General features: G+C 37.7%; 1 protein-coding gene across 2 annotated transcripts in view; it reads right to left on the bottom strand.

The window, feature by feature from the left end:
- MAP3K13 (mitogen-activated protein kinase kinase kinase 13) overlaps positions 1-22503 on the bottom strand; it is a 100104-nt gene that overhangs the window by 70062 nt on the left and 7539 nt on the right. The window contains exon 1 of one of the 2 annotated variants that reach the window (XM_081139411.1): positions 8721-8907. The exons of the other annotated variant lie outside the window; for it this stretch is intronic. The gene's annotated coding sequence lies outside the window, so the exon portion shown is untranslated. Of the gene's footprint in view, positions 1-8720; positions 8908-22503 lie in introns of those variants that run through there. 2 annotated transcript variants of the gene reach the window in all.

Raw genomic sequence — 22503 nt, 5'->3', positions numbered from 1 at the left:
AGGCAGTTTGACTCTTACAAAAGCCAGTATCAAAGGTATAAAATTCAGTTAAAGGAAAACCTTATCAATGTAGATAACCTTTGATCAAAGGAGAGCAGGTGATAGGGAGTGAGTGCAGCTTCACTGGGTTATGGCAGAAGCCCTGATTGGAGAAAAGAGCGTTACACAAAACATAAAGGATTATGTGGTTGTTTTTCTTTCTTAAAAAAAAATCCACCCTGGTCTTCAGGTCTCTGAGAATATTCAAGGGTAAGATTAGGGCCTACATTTGATAACTGACACAAGCAAAATAAAGCAAATGCTCAGTTATTTTTGATTAGACAAACAGATGGAAGGAATTCTGTTCAAAAATGGCCAGAAATAGGAGGGGGAGGCTGAGGAGAGGGGAGGGAGAACCTGGCAAAACAGTACAATTTCTTTTCAAATTGGCTCTTGAGCCCAGCAGCTGCAATATCAGGTGGGTATTTCCCAGGAGTTTCTATGCTTAGCAAAGGTTTTAAATGAGTCTGTAATTTAGATCTAGAAGTAGTGACCAGAAAAATATAAAAGTATGTTGTATCTGTTTCTTCTTAGAGTACATAAGTATTTGAATTTATTATATGAAAGGAAATAATTGGTGAGTAATTAACAAAATGCTTAATCTCACTTTCATCAAAAGAGTATTTTCCCTGGAAAAAGCAATCGTGGCTTTGTATTTTGGTGCACTTGATCTCATGAGTCTCAATTATCCATGCCTGCAGATAGCCTAATGTGTCCCATTGAAGGCAGTCAGCTCAGCTACTAGAAATGCAGGCACAGTGCCTCGGGGGTAATAAGAAGCCTCAGTGGGCTTATTTTGCAAATTGAGCCCTCTTTTGTAATAGCAACTGTGACAGCCCTCCTTACGACTCTAAAAGAGTCTTTTTCAGTCTGGGTCCCAGATCCACTTTGGCTGAAGGTGGATACTGCTGTCCTGGCTGCCACCTGCCTGAACTCGTGAGTCATCAGCTCAGCCACAATCTCCCTGGGCTCTGCCTTCCTATTTTCCATCACTTTTCTCCAGTGCTTTGTCTTTGGCTATTTCCTAAGCCCTTCACCCTCAGAATCTAGAATTTCATTAACATATCCTCCTGTTAGTGTTCAATTCTACTATTACCCCCAGCCCAGGAATTCACAAGTACAAATAAGCACATTGAAAACATTTACCATCTGTCAGTGGGAAGTCCTACACTGTTTTTCCTTAAGAATTTTAAACAATTAAAATTACACAATTACTACACATTTTCTTAGGCTTGCCCTGCAATATATGATTGCTTTTTTGCAAGATGTTTTCACCACACTGCGACACATAAAAGTATTATTACTAAATGGAATCGCTATATGAAATTGCTGTAGATGTTAGGACCAGCATTAGCCCTCTTGCTTGACTAGTTAGACACATAAAAAAGGATCTAAGAAAAATTCTAGACTGATGAACACAAAAATGAAAAAGAAGTTTTCTGTTTTGTAATATATATATATATTTTTAATATATCTTTATTGATTTCAGAGAGAGGAAAGGAGAGGGAGAGAGAGACAGAAACATCAATGATGAGAGAGTCATTGATCAAGCCCACAACCGGGCATGTGCCCTGACAGGGAATCGAACCCCGATCGCCTGGATCCCAGGTCAACGCTCAACCGCTGAGCCACACCCAGCCGGGCCTGTTTTGTAATATTTTTAATTTATCTTTTTCCTTTGACAAAATTGGCAAACTCAAAACACCAATCCATCAACCAACTTGTTATTTGGAGAATTCTGAAAAGAATAATTTTCATCAGCTAGCAACTCTCATGCAAAATAACAAAATCTTATTTTTTCAAAAACTAGTTATACACACTTATGGATTGAATGAGTCTTCATTTTCTTATTTACTGCAGTCTTTCATACCTCATCACACTTCAGCCTGAGTTAGAGAGTGATAGGAGGCAGTGAGAGATAGTTAGAAAGGGCCAATATGATGAATTTTGTTTCTTAATAGCATCGATAAAAGTCAGGTCAAGGAAAAGGCTGCAACACACAAACTGAGGTTATTAGATAGATTATCTGTTGCCACATCCTATATTAGCCCAGACTCCCAAATCACTTGTCTAATGAAAACTCTCTCTTGACTACAAAGAACAATGGCCAAGACAGATGACATTTATAATAGGCATGCCTAAAGATGGCAAGGTCAGATCTCATCAGGATTCTACTTCCTGGGCAAATCTGAAAGTGATTTAACCTTGTTATATGTCTCACCCAGATATCTCCTGACACTTCTGACACTTTCTCCGCCTCCTCAACCACAGCAGCATCCCATGGGGGGTTAAACTTCTACAAAGACACTATGAAAGAATTGGAGTAAAAACAGATTTTAACCGCCCGGCTGAGGTGGCTCAGTGGTTGAGCCTCGCCCTAGGATCCAGGAGATTGCGGTTCAATTCCGGGTCAGGGCACATGCCCGGGTTGCGGGCTCGATCCCCAGTGGGGGCGTGCAGGAGGCAGCCAATCAATGACTCTCTCATCATTGATGTTTCTATCTTTCTCTCCCTCTCCCTCTTCCTTCCTCTCTCTGAAATCAATAAAGATACATTAAAAAAAAAAAAGATTTTAACCAAATTGTCTTAGAAATTGTCACTTGCCTATTGATCTTGGTAATTAACCAGATTCCAAGAATCCTACCATGTTAGATTTTGAAAGGACATTAGAGATCACAAAAAACAATGTCTTCATCTCATATGTTAAAACCAAGGCTGAGGAAAGAGAATTGTCTTGTTAAGGGTGACTTGAGAATGCTGCATAGGCCCTTTATAGTCTTAGTCCAATTCTTTTCTCATTGTATCATCGTACCTTACAGAAAGTAAACAGACAGCATGTTGAGTTTATCCATTATTAATATAAGTAATTTTTTAGATAAAAAGGGCAGGTAAGTGGCTGCATAATAGAACCTCATTATTAAAAACTTTTATTATACAATTTACCCTCTGTTAAAGGTGGTGCATGTGAATCTCCTGCAAAAGTGTAAAAAGCAAAAGAAATTTAAGTGTCTTCTATATTGCCTAACCTGGTAGTTCTCTGCCCAATTCATCTGGGAACTAGACACATACCCCTCATTCACTATCACTCACTATGCAGTGATTCTCAGTGGTGACATTACGAAGGACACCCTCATGTGCGCACGTGCACACACACACACACTTAGAAGGATCTATCCTAATAGAGCAGCAAGCAGAGTTTCAAAAAGTCTCCAAGCTCCACCCCTGCCTGGTACCCTGTGGAAAACTCACTAATCCAAAAAAAATGCATCACACAATAAACAGATATTCCTAAGTGTCTACTCTGCCAGGCGTGGGGTATAAAGTGTTAAACAAAAAGTTAATACTAAATATTAACTTTGAGTTTTAGTACTTAGGAGACATTTTCCAAAATGCCTAACTTGGTCAACCACTGGCCCCTCATTTAGATGGTTTAATCTCTTTGAGGAATTTATATCTGCACAAAGACTATACCCTGAAAAAGTCCCTTTTTCACTTTACCCCATTGGCAGCACTCTCTATTCCCCTCCCACTTTTATTTTTCTCTTTAACATTTATCAATGTCTAAACAATATTTACTTATTCACTGTTTGTCTTCCCCAATAAAATAAGCCCAAGAAGGCAAGAATTTTGTCTGTTTTTCTATTGCTATATATCCAGTACATAGAACACACGGTAAATGCTAATAAATATTTGTTAATTAAATACATGCCAACACTTCTACACCTTTAAATTCCATTTGATATATCTTCTTTTCCATCATGGTCTCCAAACAATTCTCTTCCACCGTTTTTGCATGCCTAATATACTGGCCCTCCACCCTCTTAGAATTTTCCTGGCCAGCTGCAGCTAGGCAGAGTTCAGCTAGTCTCGGATCCATGATAATCTTCTTTTACCCCCACTCTCTTCTCTTCCACTATACCTACTGTGCCAACACTTATCCCTATATTACCCCAACCACCAAACTTATCTTACTCTTTGTCTAGTCCAAAGCATTGCTAGAGAAGATCTAAGATTCATGCTGGACTGAACCAGTAACAATTCCTGGTAGGACTCAATGCTCAAAACCCATGATAAACAGAAGAAAAAGAATGGGATTAAGAATTAGAGGTGAATTTAAAATTGGGCATGATGTGCACTACCCGGTATCTTTGGCTGAGTCAGACCCTTTCTGATCCTGCTTCTCATCTGTAAAATGGGAGTAATAATACCTACTTTGTATTCATGAGAGTTATGTTTTAAATGAAATACATTTTTAAATGAAAAAACTGTATAGGCATGTAGAAGGTGCTTAATAAATGTTAGCTCCTTCTCTGCATTTAATTTAACACTCTTCACTAACCTCCAATGATACCTTCACCCTTTGAAAATGATTAACTCCTATTTAGCAAAAAAATCCATGCTTTTTGGTATGAATTTCTTAATTTTCCTCTTTTCTCTCATTTCCATACCAGAATTCTATGTCTTTACTCATCCTCTCCCTTCTTCTTTTCTAAGACTAACCCTTTGTCCATGTCAATTGTTTTAAACCCTGGCTGCACATCAGAATCATCTGGGGAGCTTTTAAAAATACAGATGTCTAGGCCCATCCCAGACCACCTAAATATGAATCTCTGGAGGTAGGAGCATGGCATCAGTAATCTTTTAAGTTCCCTGGTAGGATAATAAGACAATTCAATTAAAGCGTGAGGTGGGAGAGGATAGTTGTCTTTTTTTAAACAAATATTGCTGGAAATGGATGGATATCCTCCTTCCAAAGAATGCAATTGAATCCATGCACAAAAATGAGCTTGAAATGGATCATAGACTTAAATGTAAAAGCTAAAATTATAAAACTCTTAGGAAAAAAACATATGAGTAAATCTTCATAACCATGGGTTAAGCAAAGCCTTCTTAGATACAACACCAAAAGCACAAGCAACAAAGAAAAAATAGATAAATTAAACTTTACCAAATTAAAAACTCTGTGCCGCAAACAACATCAAGAAAGTGAAAAGACAACTAACAGAATAAAATAAAATATTTGTAAGCCATATATTTGATAAAGAACTTGTATCCAGAATATATAAAGGACACAAACTTAGTAATAAAAAGATAAATAACTAATTTTTTAATTTTTAAAAAATTGATTTGAGAGAGAGAGGCAGGGAGAGGGAGAGAGAGAGAGAAACTTCAGTGTGAAGAGAAATATCCATCAGTTGCCTCCTGCACTCGCCCTCTCTGGAGATCAAGTCCACAACCTGGGCAAGTGCACTGGCTGGAATAGAACCTGCGACCTTTCGGTGTATGGGACGACACTCCAACCAACTGAGCCACACCGGCCAGGGCATAACTCAGTTTTCTAAATGAACAAAAGATGTGATTAGACATTTTTCCAAAGAAGAAATGCAGATGGTCAATGAGCACTGGAAAAGATCCTCAATATCATTAGCCATTGGGAAAATGTAAACCAAAAACCACAGGAGTTACCACTTCAAACTCACTAAGAGGGCCCTAATCAAAAAGAAAAACAATGTGTTGATGAGGATGTGGAGAAATGAAAACCCTCATACATTGCTGGTGGGACTGTAAAATGGCACAGCTGCTTTTGGAAATCAGTTTGCATTTCCTGAAAAGATTAAACATATAGTTATATGACCCAGCAATTCCATTTCTAGGCATGTAACTAAGAGAAATAAAAACATATCTTCACACAAAAACTTGTTCACAAATTTACACAGCAGCATTATTCGTAACAGCCAAAAAGAAGAAACAACCCAAATGTCCATCAATTGACTGGATAAATAAAATGCAGTATATTTGTACAATGGATATTATTTAGTAATAGAAAGGAATGAAGCACTGATATATTCTATAACATGCATGAACTTTGAAAACCTCATACTAAGCGAAATAAGCTAGTCACACAAAAAACCCCACATATCTTGTATAATTTCATTTATAGAAAATTACCAGAATAAGCAAATCTATGTATAGAGAAATCAGATTAGTGGTTGTCTAGGGCTGGGGGGTGCAGAGGGGAAATGAGGAGTGACTGCTAATGTGTATGGGGTTTCCTTCTGCAATGATGAAAATGTTCTAAAATTGATTGTGGTGGAGGTTGAACAACTTGCTGAAATACTAAAAACCACTGAAGAAGATGGACAGGGTGGGAGGAGAGGGAGGGAGGAGGTGAGCGAGAGGAAGAGAGAGAGCAAGCAATTGAGCATCCATCTCCCAGGTAATTTTAATCTCAAAGTCTACTTACAGAGACGAGTTTCTGAACCACAACACTATAACACTAGATCTTGTGTGGTAACTTACCTTCTAGAGTCTTTAGGGGTAAATAGGGCATCTTCTAACTCTTTTCCCAATATCCTTAAGGAATAATACCCCACACAGAGCAGAAATATGATATCTTTAAAATTTTTTTAAAGTACAAGAGCGCTCTTGGGGGAATGTTGTTTATTTTAATTAAAATTGCAAGAGTCAGGCTGCCACTTGGCAGAATTGGTCCTCTTGGCTCTCTCGATTCATTTGAACTCCCCAAGTAATTAATTCAGCTGTAGCACATAGAGGGTAGGTAGACAGTGTAAACCCAACTGACCGGTTCTGCCATCCAAAGTATGGTTGTTTTGTCATATATCAGTGGATGTGGCCTCCGGGACGTAGGAACCATTCTTTTGACAGTTCCCCAGGACATGGCTCTGGTCTGACTGACTTTGTTTACTAAATAGATTAATTCCTACTTCTGGAGCAGCTTCAGTTTTAAACAGAAAGCCATCTATTGACAGTCACTGATACACAGGATTTTATTGTTTGATATCAAACAATTAAGAGTTATTGTTTTTTTCCCTACAAGTACACTATACATGAAAATAAATATAATCTAGAATACAGGCACTAGGAGTGGAGAAAGAGAGAGATTCTATAGCCACTATCGGTCTTAAAGGGCTAGTTTTACTTTACTAAATCCATAGTGAGAGTGCATTTCTTGCATGAAAATAAAGCTCTCTCTTGGCAAAATGTATATAAAAGACAGTCTGATCAACATCTCTTAAGATGAGTTTGATTATTAAACACATTTTTTAATCCTAAGAATTCAATTTTTTGATCAGGCAGTGATCTAGTAGATTTCAATAATTTAAAATAACTTTGAAATTGCCATTTCAGCAAAGTCTCTGAAGGGACACACACAAAAATCTGAAATAAGTCTAGATGTTCACAAATATAGGGAACTGTGTCATTTGTTTAACACAGCCCATAAAAAATAGCAGAATATGAAACCGTAGTTGTCTGAATATAGGACAAAGATTTGGTTCAGAATCAGGCAGAAGTTCTCCCTTCTATAACGCTAGTGAGTTTAATTGCACTCAGAAAAACAAAATGAGTGAGGGCAATGCCAAGATGAGAAGCAGAAGAGAAGTCTAAATCCTCAAGTAATTTTGAAATGAAATGAGTTTACAGTTGGAAGATTCACTAATAAGAAAATTCAAAAGATATCATTAAAGCCATAATTTAGAAGGCTTGTTTCATGAGAAAATATTAGAATATGAAATTCTCAACACTGAGTATTGATTATACCAGGTAAACACGATGAGGCTAGATGATAAGAAATAACAGACATTTTGCTTCCTTTCTCACTAGGAAGGACAACCAGGTCCCTGTCACAGACTAGAACATAAATTGCTCAAAGTGAGGCAGTTGGAAAAGGCTATTAGATTATTCAGGTTGAGGAGCTGCCCAAGGGCAGAACATGTCACAATGCCAATCTTTCTTCTTTACTATCACAATTTTCACCAGAATAAACCAGAGCCTCGGAAAACAAATTTAATCACAAACACTAACATTTTGTTAAAACTCCAAGCAAACTATCAAACCAACTTAATACACTGAACATATCAGAACTTTGCCATGTTTCCTGAACACCATGGAATAAACTATTTTCAGTATCTTAGAAAAATAGTCATGTGCATTTCTACACAATATAATTATGGAATATGTTAAGAAACCACTTCTTAGTTTTCATTAAAAAGTCAGAATTTAAGGGTAATTCCCCTTTTGCCTCTGGTGCAGGCTTTTAGGTTTTTGAAAATACAAATAAAATGTACAGGGTGACATAAAGAGCTACAAATACGTATAAATACACCACGACAGCTCCCATAATAAAAGCTTTTGGGGGAAAATGGTTGGACAAGTATTCATTTTCCCCAAATTGCAATCCCAAGATATTGGCTGTCACACAATTATGAAACAAAGGCCAGGTGAAGGGTGAGAAACAACAGAAAGGACTGCAGGAAGGAAGACAGGCGCTGGGCAGGCGAGATCCTGCTGCCTCTGGCTGCCGGGGCTTCCCCAGCCTTTCTGGCATCAGCTCCCGGCTTTTCCTCCAGTGCAGTCCGCATCGTCTCCGGGGAAAGGCATCTGCCTGCAAGCAGAGCCCAGCCAGCATCCGGAGGTAACGTGCAGAACCGTAAAGGAAAAATGTCCACGTCCAACAGACGGACCGGCGAGGAGAGCCAGCTGTCAGCCCCGACGCTCCCGGCTGTAACGGGGTTTCAGGTTTCCCTGCCTCCCTCCGTCTCTCTCACCTTGTCTCCCTCAGCAACGTCGGCTTTCTAACCCCCTCCCATCACCAACACATTCTCCATCCGTCCCTGCGAAATACACGCCGAGGAAACAGAAAAATAGAGCGCGATACTCACGACGACGACGAATTCCTACACATGCCGTTCCCTTCTCTCGCTTTGAAACGATAAGAGGCTAGTTTGAAGGGCCTCGCGGAATTAGAAAAATAAGGGGGGAGGGGATTCCACCCGCACAGTCCGGCGGCCCACCGCACAGGAGCCCGGAGGCTCGCTGACGTCACAGATTCATGAATGGATGTAAATTGGGCCGGTTTAGGATTCCTCACGGACTCCGCCGGGGTGCGTGCCGCGGAGGAGAAAGGGAGGGTCCAGAGCAGCTCCAGCCAATCGGCGGCGGGCAGGCACGGCCGGCCTCCCGGGACCGGGAGTCTGGTCACAGAATAAACAGAGCCCGCCAATCAGGCGTCCGCCCCGGCCTCGGGCCGACGGGCGGCTTGGGTGGGGGGAGGGAGGGGGCGTGTGTGCGTGCGTGTGCGTGTGCCTGTGTGTGTGTGTGTGTGTGTGTGTGTGTGTGCGCGCGCGCGCGCGCGGTGTGTTTCAAGCTGTGATAGTCAGGAAAACATTATTATTGCTATTGACTGAGAGCATCAACATCGAATTTCAGTGGAATCAATGCTACCAAAAATGCTTACAGAGAAATGACAGTTTTTTATTCGTTAGAGCTATTTTCTTGAACACCTTTCTGGCTGTTCAGCAATGTGTATGATCTGATGTGATAAAAAAAAAAAAAAAAAGTCAAGGAAATAGTTTCCAAAACTGACGACCAAGGGACGGCTGCCCTGCACACCAAGACTTGTCAAGGCAAAATAGTAGGGAAATAAGCTAGTGATTAGGGAGATAAAAATAGGGGAAGACAATATTACATAAGTGCAATTGTTTTGTAGAACAGTTTCAGCTTGCTGACCTTGTGATACATCAAAAGTGGGTGTGGAAGAGTAACGTATTACTGCCTTTAAATAACGTAGAACATTTCCTCATTGGCTTATTAAACTTCAGACATTCAACTAAGACACAGCTCCCAAAGAGCTCTTAATGAATCTGAGCAAATTTTGATTTTAGTAAGATGCCTTATTATTAACAGCAAAACAAATGTATTAAATTTACCCAAAGAGGTCATAACATTTTAAAAAATTAAAATAAACTTGAACAGCTTTATTAAAGTATAATTGATATACAAAGAACTGTACATAGTTAATGTGTACAATTTGATGAGTTGGAGATATGCAAACATCTGTGATACTATCAGCATAGTCAAGGTAGTACACATATCCAGCATCTCTAAGGGTTCCCTTGTAGATTTTTTTTTTGGTTTTGGTTTTGGTTTTCGTGACAAGAACACTTAACACTTAACATGAGCTCTACCCTCTTAGCAAATTTTGAAGTACACAATACAATATTGTGTACAATAGGCACTATGTTTACAGCATATCTTTAGAACTTAGTCATCTAGCATAACTGAAACTTTATACCCATTAAATAACAACTCTCCATTTCCTCTTCCCCTAGCCCCTGGCAACCACTATTGTAGTCTCTGTTTCTATTAATTTGGCTATATGATTTCTCATATAAATGGACTTAAGCAGTATTTGTCTTTTTTGTGAGTGACTTATTTCACTTAACATAATGTCTTCCAGGTTCATCCATGTTGTCATAAATGGCAGGATTTCCTTCTCTTCTAAGGCTGAATAATATTCCTTCATATGTATATCCCATATTTTCTTTATCCATTCACCTGTTATCGACATTTGGGTTATTTCTATGCCTTAGTTATTGTGAATAATGCTGCAATGAACATGAGAGTAGAGATCTCTCTTCAAGATCCTGAATTCAATTCTTTTGAATATGTACCCAAAAGTGAGATGGCTAGATCATATGACAGTTCTATTTTTAGTTTGATGAGGAGCCTCCATACTGTTTTCCATAGCTGCTGCACCATTTACATTCATACCAACATTGCCAATAAGGGTGTAAAAGGGTTCCAATTTTTCCACAACCTTGCCAACAGTTATCTTTTATTTTTTAATAATAGCCAACCTAAGAAGTATGAGGTGATATCTCATGGTAGTTTTGATTTGCATTTTCCTGATAACTAATGATGTTGGCATTTTTTCATATACCTGGTGGCTATTTGTATGTCTTCTTTGGAGAAATGTCAATTCAAGTTCTTTGACCATCTTTCACATTGGACTTGGCAATGATTTCCTGGATATAACCAAAAGCACAGTCAACAGAAACAAAAATATACAACTGTGACTACATCAAAGTAAGGAGCTTCTGCACAGCAAAGGAATCAATCAACATAAGGAAAAGGGCACTACAAAATAGGAGAAAATATTTGCATCATGTGTCTGATAAGGGGTTAATGTCCCAAATATATAAGGAATTCATACAGCTCAATAGTACAAACACAAATAACTCCCGACATTTCTTTCCTATTTAAAGAAGTTCAAAGTTACACAAAAGTGGAGATTAATATAACTCACTGCCCCTGCATCCCATCACTTTGCTTCACAACTACCAATACTTTACTAACACTGGTCACAACTCTTTTGAACTTGGGAAATGGCCTTAAGTCCTTGAAACTGGAACAATAATGGTTAATACAGGGTCTCAGTTATGAAGTGTCCAGTGACCAGGAACATTCTGAACAGAGATCTGTTCTCCCAGTCAGATTATCTGTACAGCTGAGAGAAGGAAAGCATTTGCCTCTTTCTTATGGTGAGTTTGAACACTCCACTAGTAAGTATTGCACACTGCTTAGCTCATTTGGAAAAAGAAAACTTTCCAGGATTCTTTGACACACAGCAAAGAAGTTCAGTGTGTTTTCTCTATACTAAAGAAATAGAGTATCATTGGCAAACAACATATTCAACACATTTCTACAGGAGCTTGTTGTGGAATATCCCTATGGAAAAAATAGATCAAAGAAATTTACCCATGTAAAATGGGAGTGCTCAAGACCAATGCAGTACTGGTATGTTCTTTACAGGCCTGAGTGCACCACATTGGCCTATATCAATATGTCCATGTACCCAGATTATTTTAGAACCCACAAATGAAAAGATGATGAAGAAAATATATCTCTGTTTATTAGAAATCAAAACCAGGATGCGCTAAAAGAATCAGATTTACAAAAAAACATTTTTTTCTTCCTAAAGAATACAGACTAACTCATAGAAAGCAGCAACCTCTTCATGGAACATGCCAATAAGATGGCCAATCTGTTATAGAGGCTTACATTTGCTCTAAGGTTTGAAGGCAACATCATTAGGAACAATAAGTCCACCAGGGATCAGGATAGTCTCTGAAGCAATTCAACAAAGCAGAGTTTATAAATGCTTCTAATAACTGCCGCCTAAGATGTTGGCTTACTATGTAACCTGACAAATGAAAACCAACTGGCTCTATGAACTTGCCATTTTAGTAAGTTGAACTCAGCCTGGGTTAGCAGCTTCCCTGTACTGCAGAAGTATTAACTGAGCCAACGAAACTTTCTCCATGCCAAATATCATGGGAAATCACTGGGAAGATGAATTGTCTCTCCAAATTACAAAAGCTTCAGAAGTCATTCTTGGAGGAAGTCATTGTTGGTTTAGGGATAGAAGGAAGGCAGAGAGAGGGGGCCATGAAAAATGAACATTCTAGAGCAGCGCTGCTGGGAAGCTTCCTGCGGTGATGGAAATGTTCTATAATTTGCACTAATACAGTAGCCACATGTGGGCACTTAGCATTTGAAATGTGTCTAGGAACTGAATTTTAGATTTTATTTCATTTTAATTAATTTAAATTTAAAAATAAATAGTCCCACGTGGCTGGTGGCTACCATATGGGACACAGCAACTTGAGAGATATCAAGCCAAGCCTCATCATCACAAGTAATTTTTTATTTCAGCATTGGGCAGGCTAAGTGTGGCAGACTACAAAGTCACTATCAAGGTGAGTGAGCTCTTTTAAGAACCAAATGAACCTGTTGAACTTTCAGTAATGACTGGAAGATGACCCTGGTCTAATTCCCAACAAGATATTCAAAACTCATAATTAGAAAAAGACCTTAAGAATAGAAGTGAAGGTATTGTTATTCTGCTATAAAAATATGAGCTATTCTAGGTTGGGTTTTTATTTTTAGAAAAATTATGTTTTTTAAAGAAAAATTCCTTACTTAGGCCAAAATCTAAGAGATGTCCAAAGTATTATGACCCTGTGACAAATTTTGTCAGAAATACCAGAATAAAGAAATCATATAATGACCTCAAATGCCAAGGCATGAAGATTCAGATTTCCTTCACAGGCAACACTTATATAGCAGTTAAAAGCCAGTAAAGATGTGGGTCCAAGTCCTGATGCTACCCCTTATTAGTTAGCTGTGTAAGTTCAGAGAAACCTGGGTTTCATTTTTTCATTATCAAAATGAGGGTAATAATAGGCTCTGCCTATTGTGTGAAAGTTAAATAAAATAACACATGTAAACAGTCTAGTGCAATACCTTCATACAAAAAATACTCAGTAAATGATGCTGGTAGCAGCTTTGTTTTATGCTATTATTCAAATATCATAGGTCATTCTACTCTCTCAACAAGAAAAATTCAACTGCAGATCCAAGAATAAAAACCACAGAAAAGAATACTACATCTTCAGTTTACTTATAATAAAGCCTTGAACAGATCTTTGCAGGAAATTAAAAAATTATGTATTAGTGACATATCTTTCCCCAAAAAGCTTATTCAAATGACTTTCCTTTGGGAGTTTGAGGAATACTCTATGAGGTTCTGAAGCAGAGGAGGGGGAAAACTCTCAGGAAGTTAAACTACATGACCCAAAACTCTCTTTATGAAAACTAACTAAAAAGAAAGAAAGCTAAATGTTTCTATGTAAAGATGTAGTTTGTATACAATGATATGAACTAATATGGAAAACACTCTGTCTACGAGGTGGGAACACTTGTCAGAATTTTCCATGTCCATATCAGAATATGAGCCCTAACTTTCCCTGTTTTCAAAGCACTTGTATCCTTAGTCAATGATTTCAATATTCAATATTCAAATTTCAATATTCAAAGACCTCAGCAGGCTATAACTTCAATTTTCTGTTGTTGTTGTTGCTGCCCAGCTCCAATTAAATGCCTATCTGAGAAAGTGATTTTTAAGAAACTTCTAAAGAAAAGCATTCTTGTAAGTATCACTAAAATCCCTCCTTGTATCAAGAAAGACAGATCATCAGAAAGCTACGTGGTACCTACATATCAGCAGTTTAGAATCCCTTAGCAGAATCACTATCATTGAGTCACATTTTAATGTTACATTTTGCTTTTATCAAGAATTATTCTAAGCAACAGCCATATTGCTTCTCTGTTGTCCATTATTCTGCATGACATCTCACATGTAAGGAATTCACAGGTGGGATTCATTTTAGAGCTTACTGCCAGGGAAATGTTTTTGTTCTTGAAGAATTATTAGGCATGTACCTTTTAAACATTTTATTTTATTTTTTAAACATATCTTTATTGATTTTCGAGAGAGGAAAGGAGAGGGAGAGAGAGAGAGACAGAAATATCAATGATGAGAGAGTCACTGATCGAGCCCGCAACCCGAGCATGTGCTCTGACCGGAAATCGAACCCCGATCACCTGGATCCCAGGTCGACTCTCAACCACTGAGCCACGCCCGGCAGGGCAAGGCATGTACCTTTTAGATGACGACAGTGCAATCCACAGAATTTCCAGTTTTTTGTCCCTGCTTCTGGGAAGCTCAGAGCCAACTTTATGCTCAAGTCAATCTATCTACTTATATCTATATATACTTCATTTTAGCTTTTGTGGTATATCTAGTATATCTGCTTTTTTATCCTTTGGGTTTGACTTACTTTTTGTTAACCTTGTTGCATATATACTTCATGATAAGCGCTTCAAATCCTTTTGGAAAAGGTAGACTATAAATAAAGGTGTATACTAAATACACATGTAGTCACTGTTTAAAAGATGCAGGTCTCACGTTGGTAAATTCTACAATCATCTGCATGATAAAATAAAACCCTAAAGGTATGCACAATTATGACAAACTTTGAAGAATATCATGAGTTAAGTGGATTTGAAGTCTTTAATATTTTTAAATCAAAGAACAATAAGACATACATTCAGTTGGAGAAAAGCAATTGCTTAGATATTGTATATGCTATTTAGAAAAAATCTTAATAGCTTAATGAAGTTTTAATGTAATATCCCTGTCAAAAGAATGACTAAAAATGAGGGACATAAGAATTCTTCCCTGATTGATAATGAAAATGCACTGAGACAAATCAAAAGCAAATGGATTTCTCAATTAATAAAATATTTAACATCTCTGACACACACTGCTCCATAATATACAAATTCTGGCAAAGTACCATAAACCAAACCTTTGGGAGCCTAAAAAGAATATCTTGAGTTTATAAAGGCATCTTACACATTAAGAGAATAAAAGAAATCTTTATATACCATTTTACTCATTCACATAGAATTTGTAGTACTTTCTGAGAGGTCAAGTAAAAAATAAAATTTAGCCACCTAACTTCTATTCTGATCCTGTTTCAATTTCCCCCTTCTTCAGCTAGATACAGCTGGCATTTCCACTGTAGTCTCTTAGTGCAGGCAACATAACTGGAAGATCAAAACATGGGAATACTGTACATCTGCCTGTTTTTTTCAGTCTGCCCCTGCATCTTTTCCATTTGAAAAATTGTTTCTCCCCAACTTTCAGTCCAAGTGGTTCAGATGGTGTCAACCCCACCTGAATCTAGGGCTCCAAGAGTGACCATGTGGCACAAGGCCGGCCAATTCACCTGGTTGGCCATATGACTAGTGAAATGATAGACACATGACCCAAATCAGCCAATGAGAATTATCCAAGTCATCTCCAGGATGTTTGCTACAACTACTGGAGGTGGGAGGAGCACATTTGTTTAATTTTATATATATATATAACTAGGAAATAAAAACCAATGCATTGTGATAGAAAGCATACAATGATTGCCAGGCAAAGGAAATGAAAGCAGAGAGGAAAAACAAAGGGACCCGAAGAAGCTTTTGGGGTGCTGCATATGTTCATTATCTTGATTTTTGGGATGAGTTTATGGGTGTATACTTATGTCAAAACATATCAAATTATACACTTTAAATATGTGCAGCTCATTGTATGTCAATTTTACCTCAATAAAGCTGTTAAGAAAATTGTATAAAGAACACACAATCACAACCAAAAAAATTTCATGTACTCTAAAATTATTACATGATGCTTTTTAATATTTTTAAGATAAAGAGTAAGCATTACAAATAATAGATTTCAGTGTGAGAACTAATAAGTAAAATGACTGTGTTCACACCCTAGTTTGTGTAATATGTTTTTTCCATTTTAAGGTAAACAAAAATTTGATGGATTCAAAAGGATGACAGAAAATACAGTCTTTAATAGACTCTAATGATATAAAAAGGTTTTTAAGAAAGTATTTTTCAAACTGCAGTTGCTACCAATTAATGGACCGTGAAATTGATTTAGTGGGTCATGACCATCATTTAATAAGTGAGATAAAATAAAACAGAATAGAAAATAGTATGTCCATGTGGTGAGGTTAAAGTTATTGTTTCAGGAAACGTGCCAAATGGGTGTATGTAATGGAACACTATGAAAGTTGTATTTCTTACTGTGGGTTGTGCTACAAAAGTTTTAGAATTCTATAATATATACATTTAACACATATCTGTTTCTTGTTACTTTTTTATGTCCCATATTATATGCCATGCCTTTTGTGCCAAAATATCTTCTTTGTATAATTGTGCTCTTTTGGAGTTTCAGCTATCTAAATTCCATATTGGGAACAAATATGGTCCTAGAGATACTTTGTAAACAATCTTGTACTTCACTTTACAATTTACAAAGTAGTTTAAAGTAGGGTAGGTATTAGCACCATTTTATATGCAAGTGATTCAGGCTCAGGGAGATTGGTGCATCTAATCTATCTCTATATAAACTCTGTAATCTACTGGCTATACAGTAGTCCCCCCTTATGCACAGGAGATGCATTCCAAGACCCCCAGCCTGAGACCACAGATAGTATTGCACCCTGTATATACCATGCTTTTTCCTATACATCCACACCTTTTCACTTAAAGGAAGCACTTCATGGCTTCTCTTTGGCATATCCCAATTGCTAGCATCACATACTTGCACATTGGGGCTATTATTAAGTAAAATAATAGTTACTTGATCACAAACACTGCAATACCAAGACAGCCAATCTGATAACCCAGACAGCTACTATGTGACAAATGGGCAGGTAGCATATACATGGTGGAGATGCTGGACAAAGAGATGATTCATGCCCAGGGCAGGACAGAGCTGGACAGCAGATCTCATCACACTACTCAGAATGGTGCACAATTTAAAATTTGTAAGTTGTTTATTTCTGAAATTTTCCATTTAATAGTTTCAGACCACAGTTAACTGCGGGTAACTGAAACCATAGAAGGCAAAACTTCAGATAAAGGGGGACTACTGTACTTTTAAATTCTATCCATTACCCCCTGACCCTCCCGCAGTTAAAAACCTATCTACAATCATCCTATGACTATAAATTAAAAGTGAATTTAAAAAGTGACAATGCAAAGATGAAAAAGCCAGTTCTTGGTATCAAGGAGCTTTGGTGAGATGAATGACTATACAAAATGGTGAAAGTGCTAAGTTAGTGGTGTAGGCAGGAATGTTTTACTTGAGGTTGGAGAGCAGTACTAGAAGGAAGTTAACTGACATCTGGGGATGAAAATATTTTTCCTTGCATAGGACTTCTCTATGTAATGCAAAACGTTTAGCACTCCCCATGCCTGCAACAGCCCCAGTCTTTGTCATAGGTTGAAAAAAAAAAAAAAATCTCCCAGACTTTTGTCTTCCTAGGCGCTAGGGTATTGGCACTGCCCCAGTTTGAGACACACAGGTTACTCTGTGGTGCTCTCTGCTGCCCACTATTGATATAGAGAGGTAACATCAAGCCCTTAACAGAAAAAGGTGTCCTGTCCCTTAGGGAAAATATACAAGTTCCTTGGAGAAAAATGTACCAAGAACAAAGATCCCTGGCACTGAGGCCAAGCAAGAGCTCTGGGAATGTGGGGTGAGGCTGAATAAAGACTGGAAGCCACTCTTCCTGGTCCAGACTATAAACGGCCAGTACTTGCCGTTTGCTTGTCTTTGGCAAGTTGGTGTGTTTGTAAAGGGAATAAAACCTTGTCCTTATACAAACACACCCTTTTTTTATGCTTCATTTCTTTCCAGGGCTTGATTTAAGTCTTCTTTTTCTGATAGAATGATCATCTGGGGCTAAGTCATTATAGTCAATTATAAAAGGAGGTAAACTGGAACTGGGCCTTGACGGGGACTGGGTATGAGAGACCAAGGACAATTCTCTTGAGGTTGTCTATATCAGAGGTGAAACTGGTAAGACATATACAACACTTTCCTTTCCAGTATAGGATTATAGTGCACACGTGCAGCAGATAAAGACCTGGAATCCAGAATGGATAAGATGTTAAAACTGAGTCAGTCAACTGTGGCCTGTTTTTATGAGCCCTATGACTACTCATAAAAGGGCTCACGCTATATACATTCACACTCAGCACTACATTGGCTCTTTATTGTTAACACCAAAAAGGAAACAGAGAGACAGGAACCAAAAATCTCTAGGGAAGAGATCTGTTTCAAAGTTTACTCATAAATATAATTAATTATATGTGATGTCCAAGAAGTACACTTAAAACCAAATAATGACGCCAGAATGGAAAGCAGTTGGTTTTCCATTACATGTAATCATGCTACCCCAAAATAGGGTAGTACTATCTTTACTAGTAATACTGAAAGACAGTAGTTGCTATTAGTAGCAATCTGCCCCAAAATAATCAATTGGTCTATAACATATATTTTTTAATTTTACTACTTCATAGATTCTGACCTAGTCTCCTCGACTGGGTTGAGAATAAAAGTTTTACATGTAACATTCACTGAACAAGCAATACGCAGATAGAGCAGGGTATAGGAGGGAGTGTGTTGGACATAGTATTTACTTAGATGCCCAGGAAAATAAATATATAAATTAAACATACATATTTTACTGAATGACATCTATGTTCAAGATACCTTGACATGTACAATGGGGTATACATATAGGCATAAATCACAGATCCTGATCTCAGCCGATTTCATTAGATAAGAAAAACACAATAAACGGTATAATAAAAATTGTTATAATGACTTAAAATAACAGAAAGGATAGTGGTGAAGGCTGTCCCCCAGTATCCAATCTCCTCGCTTTCATTTTAGTTATACAATCCCTACCCCCACACCACTCTAAAAGTTTTAAGTGGGAACATGCCACACTGCTAAAGGCTTTTCTATTCTCCTTGCTGTAGATGTGGCATGTGACTAAGTTGTACACAATGGGATTTGAATGGAAGTGATGTCTGGAACTCCCAGGAAATGAAGCTGCTTGTCCTGGACTTTCTTCCTCCCCACGCTGAGTCAGCTTCTACCATGCAGGTGATGACCACACCCCAGGCAATGACAGAGAAACAGAACAGAAGGAGCCTTGGGCTTTGACTGTTTTAATAAATCAGAGTTACCTATCTGTCCTGGAATACCTGCCTACTTTAGGCTTGTTTATAAAGGCTGTAATAATATTTTTCCCTTTTAAGCCACCAAAATTTTTTGACACTCTGTTACTGCTCCTTTGTCTGTATCCCAACTGATATATCCTGTCAGTAGGTGGTATATGGTTGTTTACAAAATGAGATAAATGAGCAATATTGTTTCAGACATCCTGAGAAGAAATACTGACTTAGAGAATCAAGGAGCTGGGAGAAACTTTAAAATTTAAATTTTCTCTGTCTCTTTTGTTGACATATGAAGAAACTGAGGTTCAGAGACTTGTCCATAGTCTTGGAATTTGTGGCAGGGCCAAGAATTGACCCCAGGCCTCCTGAGTGCTTTATGTGACATCATTCTGGGTATTAGTGGGATAACAGTGACTGCTAATGCTGCCTCCTTCTTTTCCTGACATAGTCAAGATTCACTCAGTATTCCCAGGGCACCGAATACTGTCTTCAGTTCTAAAGGAAGCCAACGAGAATTTTAAAAATCACATGTTTTGCCTCACAGGTATCTGTAATCTACCACCAAGAGAAAATACTAGCACAACTATACGGGACTATTAAACTAAGGACAACCAAATAAGAACAGACTCAAGCAATAGAGATCCAATAACCTTTAAGTGAAAATGGTTATGAAAGTGTTATAGAAGCAGTTCACTTCCTGACAAAAACTGCTTTGGAAATGCAGAAAGTGTGACTCAAGAATATTTAAACCCATTTTTAAATGCTTTGTTGAAACCTAATTCAACATGCCAGGGCCTGGAAATATATTTTCAATTCTCATAAAATTCCTTTTTTTTTTCTTTAGCCTGGAAAATTTTAATGCTTTGATTCTTTAAAAACCACCCCCAAAAGCCTTCTGCCTAGATACCTCTTCTGTATTGGTGAGTCCACAATAACCATTCTTTAGCAGAAATCTTTCTTCTAAGCTGTCCTCTTGCTGAGAGAAGAGGTAATGCATTGTAAGCACATAGCCTGCTAGCAAGTACATGTAGAAAGGGGCAGTGTTGGGGAGATATGAAAGAAAAGAATGAGAGGAGAGGGTCTCTATAAGGTAGTTATTTTCATTTGTTCACCAATAAAAACTTGCTGGGCCCCAGTGTGTGCTAGAGTTGAGCTAAGATCTGGTGATAAATACATTGTCCCTCCCTGAAGAACCATACAGGCTAGAACTAGAAACTTTCCTTTCTTAATACATGTTCACACATAGAGTTTGAGCTGGGATGGAATTAAGGGTGAAAGAATGTTTTAGCCCTCCAAACCCTTAATATTTAGAGTAGGAAAAACCACTCCAGACCATCTTCACTTTGTTCCTTCTCATTCTGAGGTAATCCTGAGAAAGGGTAGAAAAGAAAGCCATTGCTTACAATTCCATGTTTCCCTACAGCCTCTGGTTGCTTAGTTCAGAACAATCTGATCTTTCTGCCATCAAAATCATTATTAGCTTTCATTTGGCCTGAGTAGCAAGTGTTCCTATTTCCCCTCAAAACCCACAACCCCTAGGCCTATCTTACAGTGTCCTCTGGCCTATGGTACATACCATCTACCAGTCATTATAGTTTGGAAACAAAAGCAGGTGTGCTCCCAGATCCCCTGTGGTGGTACTACTTCACCCTGTTGTGAAAGCACTACAGACAATGCTTATTCAACTTTAGGGAGAATATTATGATATAAAGACAATTATTACAAATATTCTTGAGACAAGTATTGACCCTGAATTTTAAAATTAGCAAAATGAAGCCCCATTGAAGACTACCCATAATGGAACCTGTGGCCTCAAAAGGCCACATTTTCTTAGCATGTATTTTTAGTCTGTTAAATTACTAAAGGCTCTGTATTAAATGGTCATCATTACAAAGGCCACTTCTCTGGAAAAGAGACTGGTGTCTTTAAGTAGCTTTCACTATAAATATAAAAAGAGGTAAGGGGGGGAGTAAGATCCTAGAAAAATAGTAAAACATACTATAACTAGCATACATTGCAACATTTGAAAAATAAAATGCATTTTCCCAAGAAGAGTATTTGTTGGAGCTTACTTTTTAGCTGGGCTATAAAATACTCACAAAGTTCTTGCTGAATTTACATTTCTGGAGGAGCCTTCATCACAAAGCTCTTCACATTTAGGGCAAGTTGCTTTATGCTGTCCCCGTAAATGCCTGATTACATTCAACCCAAATGAAAGAATGCTTTCTGCTGCTGCCACCTACTGAAAACTTGAAAAGTATGCTCGAAAAACTTAAAATATAAAATGTAATATAATACTATTATTGAAAAATAATTTAAAAGTCAGAGAAGTAGACAGATCAATGTCATTATTCTTTACTTTTAATTAGGCTACCACTTATTCCAGAACCCTGAATGATAGTCAATAAGGTAATGTTGCATAAAGAGAGTAAATAAGCCACACAAAACAGTACTGAGTGGCCTTGGCAAGCTACAGCTTGACATCATTATCATCATATATCATCAGTCATTTCATATATCATATCATCATATCATATACATCATATATCATATATCATTTTTTCTCTAGTCTATCTCATATGCAAAATCAGCCTATCCTTTGTGTTGAGAAAAACTCAATTCAGAGCTACCAGAAAAAGGAAGTACAAAATATACTTTTACTAATTTGAACAACTGTGAGTTAAAAAATTATCAAGGGAGATGAACATACAAATAATCAGGGTGGGGCAGGGGGAGAAGGAAAGGTTTGTGAACAAGCAATTCACACCAAAAAAAAAAAAAGAGAGAGAGAGAGATGTAATGGCCAATAACAAAAATGTTCAAGTTCAGTATCAAAGAAATACAAATTAAACACAATGAGATCGATCCCTATACCTACGATTATCACAATTCCTTTCATGTGAAGAATGCTCTATATTTATAAAGGACCTCCACGTAAACACACACACACAAATAAGTACAATGAGATACCAGCTTCTCCTTGCAAAAGTGGCTACGACTGCTTTTTTGCATAGTAATATTCTGCTTTGGAAAGGGTTTGGGAAAACATTCTTATGCACTGCTGATGGTTAAACAATGACTGCAACTTTTCTGAAGTATAATTATTTGGCAAAAGGTCTCAGTAGGCTTAAAATATAAACATCCTTTGATCTAAAATCCAACTTCAAGGAATTTATTCTAAACAAATAATCAGAAATTTGAAAAAAATGATTATAA

The sequence above is a fragment of the Miniopterus schreibersii genome (assembly GCF_964146895.1).
Source record: "Miniopterus schreibersii genome assembly, chromosome: 5".
NCBI lineage: Eukaryota > Metazoa > Chordata > Mammalia > Chiroptera > Miniopteridae > Miniopterus > Miniopterus schreibersii.
The sequence above is the reverse complement of the archived record's forward strand: the minus strand, read 5'-3'. Positions and strand labels throughout refer to the sequence as shown.